At 34.3% G+C, this 18,899-nt stretch overlaps 1 long non-coding RNA gene across 2 annotated transcripts in view; it reads right to left on the bottom strand.

Moving 5' to 3' along the window:
• LOC108303586 overlaps positions 1-12,238 on the bottom strand; it is a 42,546-nt gene extending 30,308 nt beyond the window's left edge. For both annotated transcript variants that reach the window (XR_005200077.1, XR_001824912.1), the window contains exon 1: positions 12,103-12,238. This is a non-coding gene — a long non-coding RNA (uncharacterized LOC108303586). The remainder of the gene's footprint in view (positions 1-12,102) is intronic.
• Positions 12,239-18,899: the final 6,661 nt, after the last annotated feature.

Genomic DNA, 18,899 nt, shown 5'->3' on the forward strand with positions numbered 1-18,899 from the left:
TTCCTTCCTTCCTTCCTTCTTTCCTTCTTTTTCTTTCTTTCTTTTTTTATTTTTTGAGTTGGAGTCTCACTCTGTACCCCAGGCTGGAGTGCAGTGGCAGGATCTCAGCTCACCTCCGCCTCCCAGGTTCAAGTGAAACTCCTGCTGCAGCTTCCCAAGTAGCTGGGACTACAGGCATGTGCCACCACACCTGGCTAATTTTTGTATTTTAAGTAGAGATGAGGTTTCACCATGTTGACCAAACTGGTCTCAAATTTCTGTCCTCAGGTGATCCACCTGCCTCAGCCTTCCAAAGTGCTGGGATAGCAGACATAAGCCACTACACCCAGCTGGATTTTTTTTTTTTAAGTTCCAATTTCTGACCCACCAAACTCATTCCTCAAACTAACTTTCCTCATTGATTGAATCCTCAGCTCTGATACTGTATCTTTCAGAAAGCTGGTTTTACTAGTCCAGAGTAAAAAGCCACATCTCCATAGAGGTAACAACATGATCCCTGATGTGTACTTCAATATTTTATTTTACCACGTTTAATGACAAACATCTAACAACTCTGAGCCTAGTGCTTGGCTGGAGGATTCACTTCCAAGTTAACTTTCTAACTGATATGTCTAGTAGAGTCACTGTATGTAAAATTTCCATACTCTAATTCATTTTTGGAAAAATTATAATGTAATTCTATGTAATTTGGCTTATGAATATTTATTTAAAAGTTCTAATTATTTTAACTTTTACCAATATACTGCTTGTTGAAGGTGATTATTTCTTAAATTACATTTAGCTGAAATTAGTATTTCTACTTATACTTGCCTTTGGTCTGAATTTGCCAATCATTTCAAAAACTTGGCACATATTTGATGAGCGGGGAATAGTTTAACAAAGAAGAGATTGAATTTGGAGTGTTATTATCTGAAGATTAATGAATTAGTAAATGAAGAGAAAGTATAGGCAGGACGGTGAGATAATTTAAAAGACCGAAGATTTTACAGGGTCCTGCTAGGTGAAATGGTGAAATAAATGTATAAGCAAGAAAGAGCCAATCAGGTGTGAGGAAAAAAGAAGGAGATGGAAGTATGGAGAAGAATAAGGTTCAAGAATTCCGAACATCAGAACAGGAAACACAAAGACTGGAGAAGCATATTTCTTTCTTGTTGACAACAGAGGACATGTATGTCAACAAGACTCACATCAAGATGACATAACCACCAGTGTCAACATGACTTATTTGCTTGTTCCAGGCATTTTACCTGGGAAAGATAAGACTGGAAACGATCAAATAACTTTATTGTTTGCTTCAGGAAATGTTTCCTGATCCATTTGTCAGAGACAACAGTTTGTCAATGTAGCCAAACCATTCTCTGATCAAGACTTGGTTCAGGACCCTCCCTTGGCAGTTCCACCAATCCTGAACTCTGCACACATTTGCCAAATTCTAATTAGTTTCTTAGTTCCTTGACTTGATAGAGATGCCTCAAACCACTGTTTTTTGTTTTTTGTATCTTTAACCCTGGAAAAACTGTCAAGTTGGTCTTGTCTCTAAAAGCCATAAGTTCTAAAGTTGAACTTTATTAACTGTTTTTGTCGTGATGCTTCGGGAGAGTTCAACAATCTGATGTTTTCTCCAATATCCACTCAAGAACCTGTTGCTTCCCTGGTCTAAGATCTGAAACTTGTAAACAGTAGGTTCCACTGAGGCCCTTTGAACTTCTGCCTAAGATCTCTGGCTGTGATAATGGAGTAAGTCAGGTATTGGTTCTAAGCTTTTTCTTGCATTCTCCAATGCTAACTTTGTTTTGTTTCCTGGGAATCCTTTGATTAACTGATCAGATTTGAAATTTTTAATTCTCAGTGGAAACTTGTCTGCTATGTATCAATCCTCATCATTATTTTGGAAACCTATAAAAGTATTTTCATTAGGAAGAAGCAAGAACATAGAGATTGATAAATCTGTTTCTTGATTTTACCCCAGTGGTGGAGGAGTTATGAAAATTTCTCCTTACACTGGCATCCTTCTGACAAATTCTACTTCAGGCCAATTACTAAAATTTAATGTGAAGTTTTTCAGTATTGTTTTATTTTGTTGATGAGAGTCTGGCACTGCAAGACATCTCCTTTCTAAAATTCTCTTTTGCCAAGAATCATAGACAGACTGGGACCCAAAATACAAGAGCAAAAGCAAAGCTTTCCCAAGGCTATTGATGGACTTATGTATTTGCACTGTAATTCCAGATGACAATCTGCCATGTTAGGTAACTTTTGATAGCAACAAATGTTCACTTGAGAGAATACTTAGTACAGAAAGAAAATTAAATTTCCAACCTTCAATGGTCTTCAAAGCTAAAATCCTCTAAATCTCAATTCCTTCATAAACTTAAATCCCTTTAAGAACAAAGCACGATCCTCAAGATTAGTTGTAAGCACTGGTCCCATTCTAAGCTGAGAGCCATTGTCAAATATTTTACAAATCCTCTACAAGTTAAACTGAACTATATGGAATAATTTAAAATGATTCTAGGAGTACATAATACAGGGCTCACAAATCTACCTCAGTTTGCTCATATGTTGAGAGAAACCATCAAAGCAACAAAAAGAAACAATAAATGAAAAAGAACGGGAACGTCCATGTAAAAGTGGCCATTTTTTTAAAAAAGAATTACCAGTGGGACTTTTGTGTTCATGTGATTTCCTTAAATGTATTTGTTACCTTAGGAAAAGCTACTTAAACTTTCTGGGTTAAAATTGGGATTCTAATTTGTAAAATGTATGTACTTTATAATGATATTGTGAGTGTTGAATATTAACAAATGTTAACTTCCTTAGAGCAGTGCTATACAGTTAGTAAAATCCTGAATAAATATTCATGGCTTTTTCTACGTCTATTACCTCCTCTAAGAAATCTTAATTAAAAATTACATTTCTCATGATGCTTTATAGAAGTAGATTATTTTTACATAAATCCAAAGCAAGGTGAATGTTTTCTCTCTTTTTTTTTTTTTTTTTTTGGATGCAGGGTACAAATACTGATACCTTGTACATAGCTAAACCATTCAAAGTGGGGTGTGGTAGGGAGCTCAGAGACATCATTCTTCCTTGATTTTTCTACTTCATTTTCCTTCTTTAATTTTTTTCTTCCTGGTTTCATTCATTTTGTGCTTATCTAGCTCTCCTCTTACCAACAGAACAAATAAACTAATTCTCCTTTCACGCTTTTACTTCTTCTGCCATCTCTACTCTTCTCCACTGTTACCTTTGTAACCATCCTGCAGTAAGTAATTTATTCATTGTATTCTAAATCTTTATGAAGTTGGAAGCACACAGGCTCCACACTTAACAGTGACTAGCCTTGACTAAGTCACTTTCCTGAAAATACAATAATAATAAATACCATATAGAACTGGCATGAGAACTAATGGCGACGTGTGTAATATTACACAAATGTGCCTAACAAATGGTTGTTCTGGAATTAGTTTTTCTTAAGTTCAACCCTAACTTTCCAAATAAATGTTTACCATAATCTCTACTTGAATATTTATTTAGAACTTCTAATACAATATTAATACCTGTTACCAAGTCCATTCCTTTTGCTTTAGCTCTTATTTAAAGAAGGAAAAGTAAATGAGACAATTGTGTTTTTTAATGGCATTGAGTAGGTCCTCCATAAATATTTACTGTTGTTTAAAAGGTATTTTGTGGAATGCAAAAATTATTTGAAAATCAAATTTCAGTGTCCATAAATAAAGTTTCCTCGGAACACACACACACACACACACACACACACACACACACACACACACAGAAATGCATCAAGGTATTAGGCATATGTAAGTTCAAAGGCTGGGAATAATTGCATGATTTTTTTGGCCCCATGCCTTCAAGCAATTGCCAAATATTGCCTATTTAAAAAAAAAAAAAAGCAGTGACACTTTAGTGTCACTACTCTAATTCTTATGCCTTATTATTTTTTACCTACATGATCTTATCTACAAAGAGCTGCATATGCCTCTCCCAGTAGTGTTTTTCTCATAATAATAACACTCCCTGCTCAATACTTGTAAGGAATCCTCATTGCCTCCAGAATAAAGCCTATTTTTTTTTCTATTGCTGATGTGCTGGTGGCACAGATCCTACTGCATTTAAAAACTTTTTGTCACATTCAAAATCTCTCCAATCGCAACATCTCCCTTTTATTCATATAGAACAAACATTTCAGATATGTGACGACATACAATATATATGTATTGTATATGTCTGTCATCTGTTCAGTTTGGTGGTTCGCTTATAAGTAATTTCGTTTTAACAGCATTTATAGAAAAGTGCATAGACACTGCAAGTGGGTGGGAAATATGCTTACTTACCAAACAAGTTTATTTGCTCCTGTTTTCATCTATCCACTGAGTACACATACGTGTGTTAATTCCCTCCTGCTGAAAGCATTTGTATTTTCAGTCTCTGACATGAAAATTTACGGGTGGCACACATTTCCTCTCTATAATCTGGTTTTGTTTATGATAATTCAGTAGTTGTTTAATGTCCATATGCTTAAATTTAGAATGGTCACAAAACCTACCAGTGATTTCCATATAAAAAGTGATAATCAATTTGTATTAATCTTTATGCACATCTACTAACAAAAATATGATACAAGCAGTAGCATCAGATTGGAAACAAGTATTGAAATGATGAAGAAAACAAGCAGATTGAATGGGTCAAAGCAGGCTTGAGTGAAAGTGTAGGTTAGAACTAGAAAACCAATAATAATAAATGAAGCACCAAAGAAATCCTTTCAGGATAAATTCTAATGGATAATTTTTTCATATTGAGCATATCAAAATACAAATGTTTATGCTGTGTCTATTTATATTCAGTACGAAAATGAAGAGAATATAGATAATACCTCATATTACCTTGTCTATCACATGCTAAGAAATGGACTCATCTTTTTGAAGTAAAATTTGCCCTGATTTCCACAGAAGAAATAAAACAACCACTAACTATATGCCTGAAAATAGGAGCATATTTGAAGAGGTTCAGCAAAATCCTTTACTGCTGTCAAAAACTAAATTTACAAGCCATATCTACCAGGTTAACTAGAAGTTAAAAGGATATTAAATTTACCTATATCCATACCCTAGAACCTTTGATATAGAAAAGTCATGAGAAGAAAATAATGAGAGACAGAGAATGTGCCAGGATTTATTTAATTTATTTTAGGTTTAACTTATTTCTATTTTCAGATGACCTAGAAGGTCAGGATAAGTGCTCAGGAATAAGTGGGGCATTGACTTGGGTAAATAAAATAAAGGCAAAAACTTAAAAAGACAGTGTGTATAGAAAAATGTTTTATTATATGATCAAATTCTAGAAATGAAATCAGCTGGGTAATACCTGGTCTTTTTAAAGTCCTTAAGGTTACTAGGGACTTTATAAATAGTTTCTGTCTCCAAAGTTGACATAAAATTCTCTATGCTTTTTAAACAAATGCTTTTACTCAAGACACAGAATGCAATTTCAGTAAGTGCTGAACTTCATTATTTTGAGATCCCTGAAGATTTTATTGCTTCCTTGAATCATACCCTCTTGCAATGTCTCCACAATCTGTTGATCAATAAAAAAGAATATTTGTCACAAGTGCATGCTTCATTTTTATGTACAATCATCAAATAGGCTACACACCTACTTGTATACTTTCTACTTCCCTTTCATGAAGAAAATAGGTTTACTCCATTAGCAAAATCAACAGAGTAGCGATGTGCTTCTAGAATATGTGTCCGGCTCAGTGAATTTCATCTGTATTCACTTGGTGTTGGTTATGGTGAGAGAGGGTTGAACACAGTGGAACCAGCATGTACTTTTAATTTCTCATGCAGCTTAATGAAGCAGGTTAATCAAACTCCACCAACTAATATATATCTCACTAATCAGTATAAAGTTTCAAAAAACGCCTAGGAGTAATTGCAAAATGGTCATTAAAATTAAAACATTGATTATGATAACAATTATAAAGTATATTGATAGTTTATTGATACATTTTCAGTTAAAGATTCACGTTTCAAGATTTGGAGCAATTTTACTGATTTGGCAAGTCTTCTTCAATAAAACTGACATCTCAGTGATTTGGTGATATATATTTAATTTTTCTAACGAACAATAATTACACTGACAATTGCTGTACAATATTCACCTGAATGAAAATTGCTAAAAAGACAAAGTAAGAGACAGGGAGAGTATGTGTCAGGATTTATTCCATTTATTTTAAGCATAATTTATTTCTTTTTAAAAATTACCTATAGCCTCAGGGTTTCATCTGCCTTGTTACCTTTATTTGGTCTTTGCAGTCCAATCTTTCTGATTCCTTTAAACAGGTGCTCCTGGCTGAGTAATTGTATATACTCTTGCTCCAAACATAAAGCATCCTAAATGATCAATTTATTCATTCATTCGTTTATTGGATATTGAACACCTACTATGTACCATTACTTTGCCAGAAGCTGATAATGCAAAGATAAAATTAAATGCACTCTTGGCTTTCTATTTCACATATTTTAATGGGGAACAACAAATTACAGTGAATTACAATGTAGTATACAAAGTATCATAATATACAAGTGGCCAGAATGATGATAATTAGACAAAGGTGCTCAAATTTATTGTATTAATCAAGTTCTTCCTTGATAAGATACACCATATGATTCTTCAGGTAAAAAGACATGTATTTTAATAGTGAAGGAGCAAAATTGTTGACATACATTTTTAAATGAGAAGGTTAAAATCAATTAAAAACATTTTGAGTTTGCATCAGTATAGAACTAATGGGGCAATTAAGGACCGAAAGTATATCAAAATAGAAATTAACAAATAACCATCACAGTTATTTTTTAAATGCTTAACTAAGTACAAGTAGAATAAATGTTCTCAAATAATGTAATTTCTTAATAAATTCAACAAAATGCCATGTATTTTTTTTTTAATTGTAACAGTCCTACTCCTCAGTTTTTAACTAAGGTGACTTGTTTTCTAACTGTTAGCTTCTGGGTTAGTGGAAAAAAATTGATTTTTCTTTGTAAAAGCTAATTTCAAATCAGTCTATTGAGCGAGAAATGATAAAAAGTGACGGGTGTCCATATGCTACTTACCCACATCTAGAAAAATGTTTGACTTTTAGGTTCTAATAACACTGTTGGTGGTGGTGGTGGTTGTGGTAGTAGTGGTAATTTTTGAAGGAAGGAAATGTAATTACAATTTAAAGAGAGATGATGAGTGATATTTTAAATTTAACCAGTTTGAATTTTATTATTTGTTCAGAATTTCTTGCTACAAAACTTAACTTTTAAGATGTTAATAAATTATTAATAAATTATATTAATAGTATCAGTAATATAGTCTATATATCACATTAAATTTAACTAATGACTAATTTGACCCATTGGAACAACCACTAAGGACATTATAATAGTAAGCTATCTTACATTTTTTCTAACATATTTATCAATAAGGTAACAAGTAATCTAGTTGTAAACTGTGGTAAAAATCACACCTACTCTTCATAAGAAATCCCCTCATAAATATATTTCTGAGAAACTTAAATTTATATGGCATTTCAAAAAAAATTGAATAGCTTTTCTAATAAGGTAAAACATGAAATTATACCCAGAAAGCCAATAAAGTAGGCAGTTTAAAAAGTACTGGGGCCCATCACTGAGTTCAGTTTAAAAAGTACAATGGCCTGTCACTGAGGCAGTTTACAATGGGCCATCATTGTCCTTGAAACAGTTCAAAAAAGAGGCAAAATGTCTGTGAAGGTGCTTCAATTTTGAGTACACATAAAATGCTCTCAAGGTATGTCACTGGGATCCTCTCCAAAATAGGCTAGAATAACCAAATCCAAGAGAGCTGATGTTGGCTGCAGAGATAGAATCTGACTGGCAATCAATGTGTGTTTCCATAGACTAACTTAGCTAATTAATTTCTTGAAATGACAGCAATGTGGAATCTGATTTATTATACCAAACAGTACCTTTTAAGGTAGAAAAGCACAATATTCAACAAACTTACTTTCAACGTGTATTTTTAAAATAACAACTGGCCAGGCACTGTGGCTCACACCTGTAATCCCAGCACTTTGGGAAACCGAGGAGGGGGAGTCACCTGAGGTTGGGAGTTCAAGGGCAGTCTGACCAACATGCAGAAACCCTGTCTCTACTAAAAATAAAAAATTAGCCAGGCGTGGTGGTACATGCCGGGAATCCCAGCTACTTGGGAGGCTGAGGCAGGAGAATTGCCTGAACCCAGGAGGCGGAGGTTGCGGTGAGCCGAGATAGCGCCATTGCACTCCAGCCTGGGTAACGTGAGTGAAACTCCGCCTCAAAAAAAAAAAAAAAAAAAAAAAAAAAAAAAAAAAAAAAAAAAAAAAAAAAAAAAAAAAAAAAAAAAAAAATTTTTTTTTTTTTTTTTTTTTTTTTTTTTTTTTTTTTTTTTTTTTTTTTTTTTTTTTTTTGAGACGGAGTTTCGCTCTTGTTACCCAGGCTGGAGTGCAATGGCGCGATCTCGGCTCACCGCAACCTCCGCCTCCTGGGTTCAGGCAATTCTCCCGCCTCAGCCTCCTGAGTAGCTGGGATTACAGGCACGCGCCACCATGCCCAGCTGATTTTTTGTAGTTTTAGTGGAGACGGGGGTTTCACCATGTTGACCAGGATGGTCTCGATCTCTTGACCTCGTGATCCACCCGCCTCGGCCTCCCAAAGTGCTGGGATTACAGACTTGAGCCACCGCGCCCGGCCTGTTTCCTTATTTTTAAAATTTAATTACACTTAGCATCTTTGCTTTCTATTCCTATTCGCATGTCAGTCTTTCATCAATGTAGTGTTTGCTCATCTAAAATAATTAGTTTACATTTGTTTTCCATAAGCCTGTGATGACAAACTCCATCAGGTTTGTTTTCTTTTGTTTTGTTCTTGATTCAGGGTCTCACTGTGTCACCCAAGCTGGAGTACAGTAGCAGGATCTTGGCCTACTGTAACCTCCACCTCCTGGGCTCAAGTGATTCTTATGCTTTAGCCTTCTGAGTGGCAGGGATCACAGGCGCCCGCCGCCATGCCCGGCTAATTTTTACATTTTTAGTTGAGATAAAGTTTTGCTATTTGCCCAGGTTCATCTCAAACGCCTGAGCTTCAGTGATCTGCCTGCCTCAGCCTCCCAAAGTTGCAGGGGTTACAGGTGTGAGCCACCATTCCTGGCCAGATTTTTTTTTTAACATAAAAACTTTATTTTGTCTTTTTTGATAGAATACAGTTTCACTCTGTACATTTATTCTCAGTACACTGAGGATCATAGGCCACTGTCATGGCTTCTACTGTTGCCACTGAAAATCAGCCTGTAAGTCTAACTGCATTTTTTATTTCAATATAGATACTGGTCTCTGTGTTCTTCAGTGGCTTTAGACATTTCTGTTTGTCTGAGATGTTTAACAGGTTCACTGTGATTTGTACAAATGTGGATTTCTTTACATTTAATCTGTTGGGGCTCTTTGGCATTAATAAATTTGGGCTTTTGTGTCTTTTAACAATTCCAAACTTTTAACCATTATAGCAGCAAGTATTTCCTCTTCCCCATTTTCTTGATTGCCTCAGTATGAAACACTGGTTAAATCCATATTTAAACTTTCTGCTTTTTTTATATTTATCTTTTAATGTATCATTCAAAGTTTCTTCTCTTTATCTCTGTATTGTATTGAGGAAAATTACTTTACTTACATTTCTGTTCTATTTCTAATTCATATAAAGTTTGGAAATTTAACAAGAATGTATCCCGGATAGATATTTAAAACAAAAGCGATGGAAATAAGTTCATTAGCTGCCACAGCATGGTGGCTTGTCAGTTCCTTCTTCAGTTTTGACCTATTATTTTTAGTTTCCTTAAGATATGCATTTTGCATATTATTATATTTCATAAACTATTAAAATAATAAAATTATGTAAATGAAGTCATGATTGGATCATGATCTTTGTACAATCTCTCAGTTTTTGACTCTGAAAAAAAGAGCCATGATGTTTCTTCTATATTGCCTGTTTGTAACCTTTTCCACTTGGTGGCAGGAGGCATTATTATGGAAATAGTCTCAAGAAGTAAAGGATATCTATCCCTATGTGCTGGATTTGAACATAATAGTTATGAGTTTCCATCATATCTGCTTACTCTCTGAAACATTTATGAGTGCATTTAACTGCATGCAACAAAAACTTGACTCTCAAAGCTTAACTAAACATTGGTTTTCCCACAGAATCAGTCTAAAGATATATTTTTCAGGAACAATAAGCTGTCTCCTCCTCAATGTCCTTTTGGCCTCAGTTCCCTTCTATCATTTTGCCTTGCTGTTCTTAACATATGAATTTAATGATTGTGTAGACATCGCACGGTATTTGCAATGTCCCCTGTCCCAGATACACAGCACAGGCAGGCACAGATAATAGAGAAACAAGCAGTAGATAAAGTAAATATAAAGGACAATTTATTTGACATTCCCTTGTTGGTGGTGAAAAATACCTGTGTATAAAGGATGATGACTTTGGTTGCAATGTTATTCAGCACTAGGATTCTCTATTTACAAATACATGTATAGAAAAATAAAAATGTATTTAAACACTCTACTAAAAGGTTTAGATTTTGAGAATTAATTCTCAAACAAGATGATGTAAGTGCATTTTATTCTAATTTTTCCCTTTGCAGAAGCCACATGAAGTGATGTCTAAGTTCTGTTATTTGAGTATGTAAAAGGATTTAGTAATGTCTGAAGAATGATGAAAAAATAATTTATTGCACAACTGCAACTACTAGCTTGCTCAGGAAAATATATATGAAGCCCTTTATTTTAGTCTTCCAAGTCTCTCTTATTAATGAAAATCATTTTCAGTGTGCTCTTCATATGGATTTAAAACCGGTTGTTCAGTTTACCAAAATTATTAAGGTATTCTCATGACTCCAGGTTTGCAATCATCTTATACACTTTGTCTTACAGAGGGAAAGATGATGTAAGGTTTCTTTTTAAGAATAGACCTCAGCTGTTGAAATGAATAAATATAACTGCGAAATATGAACATGTGCACAGACTGTCTCAATCATGAATTGGTTGTCACAGATACAATGTTCAGCCCAGGGGCACATGAGGTTCTTTTTAAAAAACAAGCACTTTTCTATATAACAGCCAAGTACACAATAATATTGTAGACATTTCCAATTTCTTTAAAATCAGAGAATATACATTTTGATAATTTAGTGGCATGACTTTACTATTTTAAATTGTTCATCAGTATTTTCTTAAATAATAACACATATCACAATTGGTTTCTGCTTCTCTGTGTCTTTACAAAGATGAAACAATTTCTCTTATGGTGAGAACCATGACTTTAGCATCTCCCAAGAAATATTTCAGACATGGGATATTTTTCTTGAAGTCAGCAATATACAAATCTACATGAGTAACTTACATGTTATGTACTATCTACATTTCTATCAGATATGATGGAAATACATTGTTTCTAAACTTCCAAAACATTTTTATTTGGCATAGTTAAGTACCACAACCTACTGTTCCTATTGTCTGAAAATAAACATCACTAGAGCTGCTTATGTGATTCTTATCTTAATAATAATATCTGCAAAATTACTGTTTGGTGAAGTATAAAAAATCACATATCTTAAGGTAAACATTGGAACATAAATGCTTTTCTGTGTATCATGTAACTCACTTCACACACCATACCATGGGAAAACATCCCATGCTTGGCCAACAGGGCCTTCCAAACCCAAGAATCTCAGCAAAGCGTCATTTATTATGTAAAAGATCACATGCTTTTTCCTGAAGTGTGCATGACATCTTAATTTGCACAAGGTTTTTTCAAGTAATTAAACTTGTTAATTTTAACAATCTTTGGGATTATTCAGGAACTCTCTATATCCACCAGTAATGGAACAATTTTTATTATTGTACATATCTGAATGAACATTCAGCTGGCAGAGTGTTTTATTCATATATGACTTTCCATTTTGACGATATGGCCCTTGAAAAGAAACAGAATTGCTGGGACTTCCAGAAAACGTTGAACTCACCATGCGAGACGCAAGCGGTAGCTCCACAAGTAGGGGTGTTGCATCCTCCACCCTTTGCATATGCAATCTGGATCAAGGTTAGAAAGCTAATTAAAATTTCTCCTGAGGCCATGCACCAGAGGAAAATGGAAGCATACCTAGAGAAAAGAGGAAAATGGCAAAATAAAAACAAAAAAAATGATAAAAATCTCTATCCCTGTCTATCACACAACAGGCAGAGGAAAGGAAATACGTTTGTAACCAAAATTCATTGAAAATTATAAGATTATGTCAACAGTCAAAATGCAATGAACAATAAACACAGTTCCCAGAACAAACAAAGCTGATGTGTCCTACAATTTCATGGCTGGTTGATGGACATAGCTGGTAGATATGTTTTAGGTGGTTGAAGGGAGAGAAGTCTTGACTATCAATACAAACAAAAGACCGAAGGGAAAACTGGACCCAATCTATTTTGGCTGATAATTTGGGGTATTTTAATATCACATAACTATCAAACACAATGCCTCAATCAAGTCACAGTGCTTTTCTCTAGCATATCTTTTCCATTTTTTATTTTCTCAAATTATATTCAGAAGGAAAAAATTCAGTGATGTGTTACATTCTAAGATGCAATTATATCAACTTAATAATTATTCAAATATTCTAGTACATAAAGTTTTATGATAGAGATTTTTATGTGTACATGTAGTATAATTCCTGACTGCAATTATTTCTCAATTTTAAAAACATATTTCTCTACTGATTACAGTTATTCCCAATCACCATAATGCTTTCACAGCAATAACTGGACTAATATTACATGTATTCATAAATTTGCTTCATCATTCAAGACTGATTGATATAAAGCTCGGTGTATTTCATGTTTAGTTAGGGACAGGTACGCCTCAATGCAGATGGTTGCATTGATTGAACACTTCAATTTAAGTCACATTATCATTCTACATGTGCAGGCAGCACTGGCTCACTGTCCATAGAACTCAGTTCTGGTTTTGTTCAGCACACAACTTGACTTTACCTTCCCCAGCTTTCATTGCTGACTGTCTGTGACAAAGCATAGCCAGTGACTGGGAGACATGGTGAGAGGTGCATCTTCCATGCTTGGCCCATCCAAACTCCCACTCCTCTTCCTTTTTACTGGTTGGGATGGAAATGATTCGCAAGATTATTTGTGAATTATTACAGAATGGGGCACTACAATGTGAATCAAAATTAAACCTTTAATGCATCAAGTCATGGATAGTTAGGATTTGTCTTTTACAGTCAATAGTATTAGGTAAGTCAATTAAGCCCCTTAAATATTTTTTCGACCACATCTACTCCCTTTTCCCCACAGAGGCAGGGATTCTAATGAACTGAGTATATATATGCTTTGTATGTTTCCTTCTAAATGCATACATTTAAAGACTAATTTCCTTCAGTGCATTATACAAACTGAATTTCATTTCTTATTTGCTTTCAGTTAGTACTCTTTTCTTCATTTTAATTTATTGTTAATTGACAAATAGTAACTGTATATAGGGTACAATGTGATGTTTTAATAGATGTTTACATTGTGGAATGTTGAAACAAACTAATAAATTCATTACCTTACATTGTTATCATTTTTCTGTAGGGAAATATATATATATATATATATATATATATATATATATATACACACACACACACATATTCTGTTAGCAGTTTTGGAATATAGAGTACACTGTTACTTATTATAGTCACTGTCCTGTGCAATTCTACTAAAGTTGATTCCTCCTAAATGAAATTTTGTATGGAAAAACAAATATCAGATCATCTCACATATCTGTGGAGTCTACAAAAGCAGAACTCACGGACATAGAGAGCAGAATGGTGGTTGCCAGAGGATAGTATTTGGGGTGGGTCGAGAAGAAGAGAGGTTGGGCACTCTTAAAATTGATCCGTGTTGCTAGGTGCACAGCTTGAGCATCAATCTTCAGCACTGTTTAGTGCCCACAATGTGTGTCTTCCACATTTCACTGTACCTCCTCAGTGATAGACTTCCAAATGGCCTCAAATTCCCCTCCAAGCAATACTAAAACAAATACCTTCTGTGTGTCCCATGATGAGCCTCTGCTAGAGTTTCTAGGGGTTGCACACCCAGGAGCAGGATTGCTGGGTCATGTGAAATACAGGTATTTAACTAAGCAATCTGAGATGCTGTTCAATGGCTGCAGCAGGTACTTTTCCATCAGCAAGAGGCTTTCTCCATCCCTGCATCCTCTAGCTTCATAACATATTTGCCAGTGTAGTAAGTGTGAAGTGAGTTGACATTATTCTTTTAATTTACATGTTTCTAGATACTGAGGCTGAGTAGTTTTGTATGTGCTTGCCATTCTTAAGGTTCTATTTATACTAATTGCCTATTTACATCTCTGGGCTGTTTTTTCACAGAGGTTTTTCTCTCGATATTTTATTGTTTCCTAAAATTATGTTATTCTAGATAATGTTTTCTTATGTTTTAACATTGCAAGCATCTTTACCAAAGTTATCCTATGGTTGTAAAGATACTAAAAGCACAATTTGAGAATATTACACATGTCAATAATTCTCCTGCATTAGAAACAAGCTAAAGCAATTATAATTGTAAAAGGATGTGCTACCTGGACTCACTTCCTCCCACACCAGTTGTATTTATTTTAATAAGTAGAGATGCTTTGGGTTAAATAAATTTCTAACACCTCATATAAGGAAATAATAACTTATATGATCAACTTGTCCAAATAAATGTTTTTTTTTTTTCAACATCTTAAATAAGTACAAGTACTTTATTTTTTATTTATTTATTTATTTTTTATTTCTTTTTTTTTCCCATTTATTTATTTTATTGTATTTTAGGTTTTGGGGTACATGTGAAGAACATGCAAAATTGTTGCATAGGAACACACATGGCAGTGTGATTTGCTGCCTTCCTCCCCATCACCTACATCTGGCATTTCTCCCCCTGCTATCCCCCCCCAGCTCCCCACCCCCCACCGTCCCTCCCCTATTTCCCCCCAACTGACCCCAAGTGGGCAAAGGATATGAACAGACACTTTACAAAAGAAGACATACGTGAGGCCAACAAACATATGAAAAAATGCTCATCATCACTGGTCATAAGAGAAATGCAAATCAAAACTACATTGAGATACCATCTCACGCCGGTAAGAATGGCGAACATTAAAAAATCTGGAGACAGCAGATGCTGGAGAGGATGTGGAGAAGTAGGAACACTTTTACACTGTTGGTGGGAGTGCAAATAAATGTTTTTTACAAAAACTTTCTTCCACAAAGATTAAGTAGTCCCCTTTAGTAATATTAGTGATTTTTGTGGCAAAAGGCCTAACAGATGATATGTGGATAATTCTACTTATGATACATTCTGTTACAGTATATTTTGAAATTGAGTTAAATAAGAGTTATTTGCTTTGTAAAATTTATTCTAATAAAATTATACCTATATGATTTTAGGGAAGTTGGTTTTTTAGATCCAAAATTTTCGAATGTTGATGTTCTATTTATGTTTAACAATTTAGTTGATTAACCAGTTTCATTTTACTTTTTAAACTGTAAGTTAAGTTTGGACTAATGATAATTCCATTTCAGGAATGAAATTTACCATCACCAAACTATTGTTTTAAAATGTATTTTCAGACAATGTGGCCAGTTCAGCCCAATAATCAGTACTTCTAAAAAAAGTTCAAGGAACAAGCTAATGGCCTTTCAGCAGTGAGCTAATGCATACATTATTCACATCTTTTAGCTCTTGTTTTTCTTTGTTGAGAATCTAATAGCACAGGTTGGGAGCAGCAGGTTTAAACACGAGCTTGAACCTACTTGCTACCTGAAGTGTGGCATCCCCTTGCTTTTTGTGCTTTATTTCCACTTTTGTTAAATGGGAGCAATGAAACTTCTCATATTAAATATCAGGAAGGAACCAACTGTGGAATGTGCATGATATACTTAGCAGAGAATCAAATATACAATTCCATTGTTCATATTTTCAAAAATATTCTCTCATTTCAAAGTCTGGAAATTTCCCACTTTCCTAATCAATTCTCTCTTGATTCCTTTAGTTTATATAAGGCCCTCTCTCCTTCCTCAAAATTTCTGCAGCATAGATATGATTCACAGAAATTTTAGCACTTGATTATACTCTATAATCTATTATTTTAAAAATATTTTATGGACATTAATTCTGTCTCATTAAACACAAAACAAGCTGCTAAAGATAGAGATCACTTACTATAATTTTCTTGTCTTGTCTTAGCCACAGTGGAGGTGGAGCCAGTGAAGACTTTTGACAAGCTCATTGTTCTTTACAAAGAATAGCAATTTAAAATAATTGAAGGGATCATGTGTTTTACAGTGGCTACTGTTTCGTGAATTTTTAAAAGAAGGTTGTGTGTGGTCTTTTATGAGTGTGAATATCAAGTCCTGGGCTTATGATCAAATAAATATCCTTAAGGTAGCATTGTAGTTTCTTACTGACCTAAAAGATGCCTAAAATTGATTCTGACCCCTCCTCAGTTTGTCATATGACAATCTCTTGTGATAAAGGCATATATTCATGAGCAAATTAAATGTCCAACAGAGTACTAAAGGCTGACTTTGGTTCAAAATGTATTTAAAATAAATGTCCTATTGATTTATTCAGTGTAAATCAACTATATATTACTGTCTCTGAACTGCCCAGTGTAAGTGCTTTAAACAGCCTAAACTGAACATCTTCAAAGTTTCTTGCAGAGATTTCCTTTCCTCTTTGGGAAGAGGAGTTTTTCTTTTCATCAAAATCTTTGAAATTGGAGGAGAAGGAAATGGATGAACACAAGAAGGTTAGATGGCATGAGAGATCAGATGGCATAGTCTAATCTATCAAGTAATTATGTCGATAATTAAAATTCTATTTGTTTTAAGAGTTAAATAAGAAACGGTCATGTGAAAATAAGGAATATAAACTGTGTACTGGGGGTGAAGGAAATAAGGAATATAAACTGTGTACTGGGAGTGAAGAAACTTCCCAGAGTAATTGACAATAGAGTTGTTAAGCAAAAGGTGAGGTGAAATTAGCCGACGTAGGAATGGAAAACAGGAGGCTGGGATAAGGGAGGAGTGCATTCCAGGGAGTGAAAAGTGTCTGTAAATGTCCTGGGGCATGTGGGGGCATAGACATTAATATCTTTTTCCTGAGTTATTCTACTTTGATAAACAATTTCCTTTAGATAGATAGACAGATGATGATAGACAGATGATACATAGATAGATAGATAGATGATAGATAGATAAACAAAATATATTTGCTCTAAAATGTTATGTTTATAGGACTGCTTCTTTAAATTTTGTTTAACCAATCCTTTGGCTGGAATCATGATTTCCATTTACCGTATCTCTCAAATATGTGAAAGTTCTCTGTCCTCTATATTAAAAATTAAGAAAAGGAATGTAACCTACTACATAAAATTCTACTTATTAAATAATTACAACTGGGAAAATTATATATCCCAATTTTAAGCCTAAATATTCCTAAGCCCCAACTCTGTACCATACTAACTGAAGAAATGACACTAGGAAAAGTAATACATCAGGTAGATACAGACATTATTACATCAGGCCTAATTGACTGCTATTTGGGGGCCAATCATATAAGACATACTACTTGATAGACTTGCATTTGGTGTTACATAAGAATCATGAATTAAATTCTTGAATTTTATGATGTAGGAGGGACTTCATATATGGTTGAATGAATCTAAGACTAATACATTTATATACAAAATGTCTGTTACCCCAATTTTCAGTATAAAATATCATGACCTGTACTAAGGAAAATACTCTTTTTCCTGTTATATTATTCTCTTGTAACTGCATATAACAGATATATGAATATGACCATATTAGATTTACACTGAATATCAACTCTCCTTTCTCTCACGGACTTATAAATCTGTTGATTACAGCATATTTTAAAGGATGTAAGAATGTACAACCACCATCTGGCTATTTGAATTTTTGAGCAAAGATATTTTGGGCAATGAATTATTTTACTGTTGCAATTATCCTAGTTCATGAATAAATATCACGAAGGATTTTGTCTGCAGAGAAAAGTGACCTCTGTCTATAATATGATCTCAATGAGAGTGTTTGACCTTCCTAAATCCTTGACACAAAATACAATATAGATGCAAATGAGCTCTGGATCTCCAAAATAAGTTCCTTCCATGACACCCTTACGTTTTTAAAATCTAGCCAAAGAGAGACAATTCAAAATGCTCTGTATAGTGAATTGAATTCAATTCTGTTTTCAGCTGCTCACAAATGCAGAAGCTAAACAGAATCCTTTAGAAAGCAGAGAGATAGATAAATAGAGTGAGAGAGAAAGAGAGATGTAATCGAGGAATTAGGCATGCATAGATGGTCAAAACATGAATTCAGACAGATACCACATCCACTTTTCTTGTGCATGGAGAAATACAAATTCTATGAAATGGACTCCATCCTCGCATTCTGGATCATGAAGTTTCAGCCAGAGAATGGGGTCTGAGACACTTGGCAATGTGAAAATCCTGAATATATATTGAACAATTATGTGAATAAACATTGGATTACCAGTTACAAATAAGCATGGGGATTGAGGAAACTATGGAGATAAGTAAGCAAAAGTTAAAGAAAAGTCAGGTTTAGACAAAGAGGATGGCTAATGCCTGTAATCCCAGCACTTTGAGAGGCCAAGGTGGGAGGATCACTTGAAATCACAAGTTCGAGAACAGTATGGACAACATGATGAAACAACTGTC

Source organism: Cebus imitator, unplaced genomic scaffold, assembly GCF_001604975.1.
Source record: "Cebus imitator isolate Cc_AM_T3 unplaced genomic scaffold, Cebus_imitator-1.0 Scaffold49, whole genome shotgun sequence".
Classification (NCBI taxonomy): domain Eukaryota; kingdom Metazoa; phylum Chordata; class Mammalia; order Primates; family Cebidae; genus Cebus; species Cebus imitator.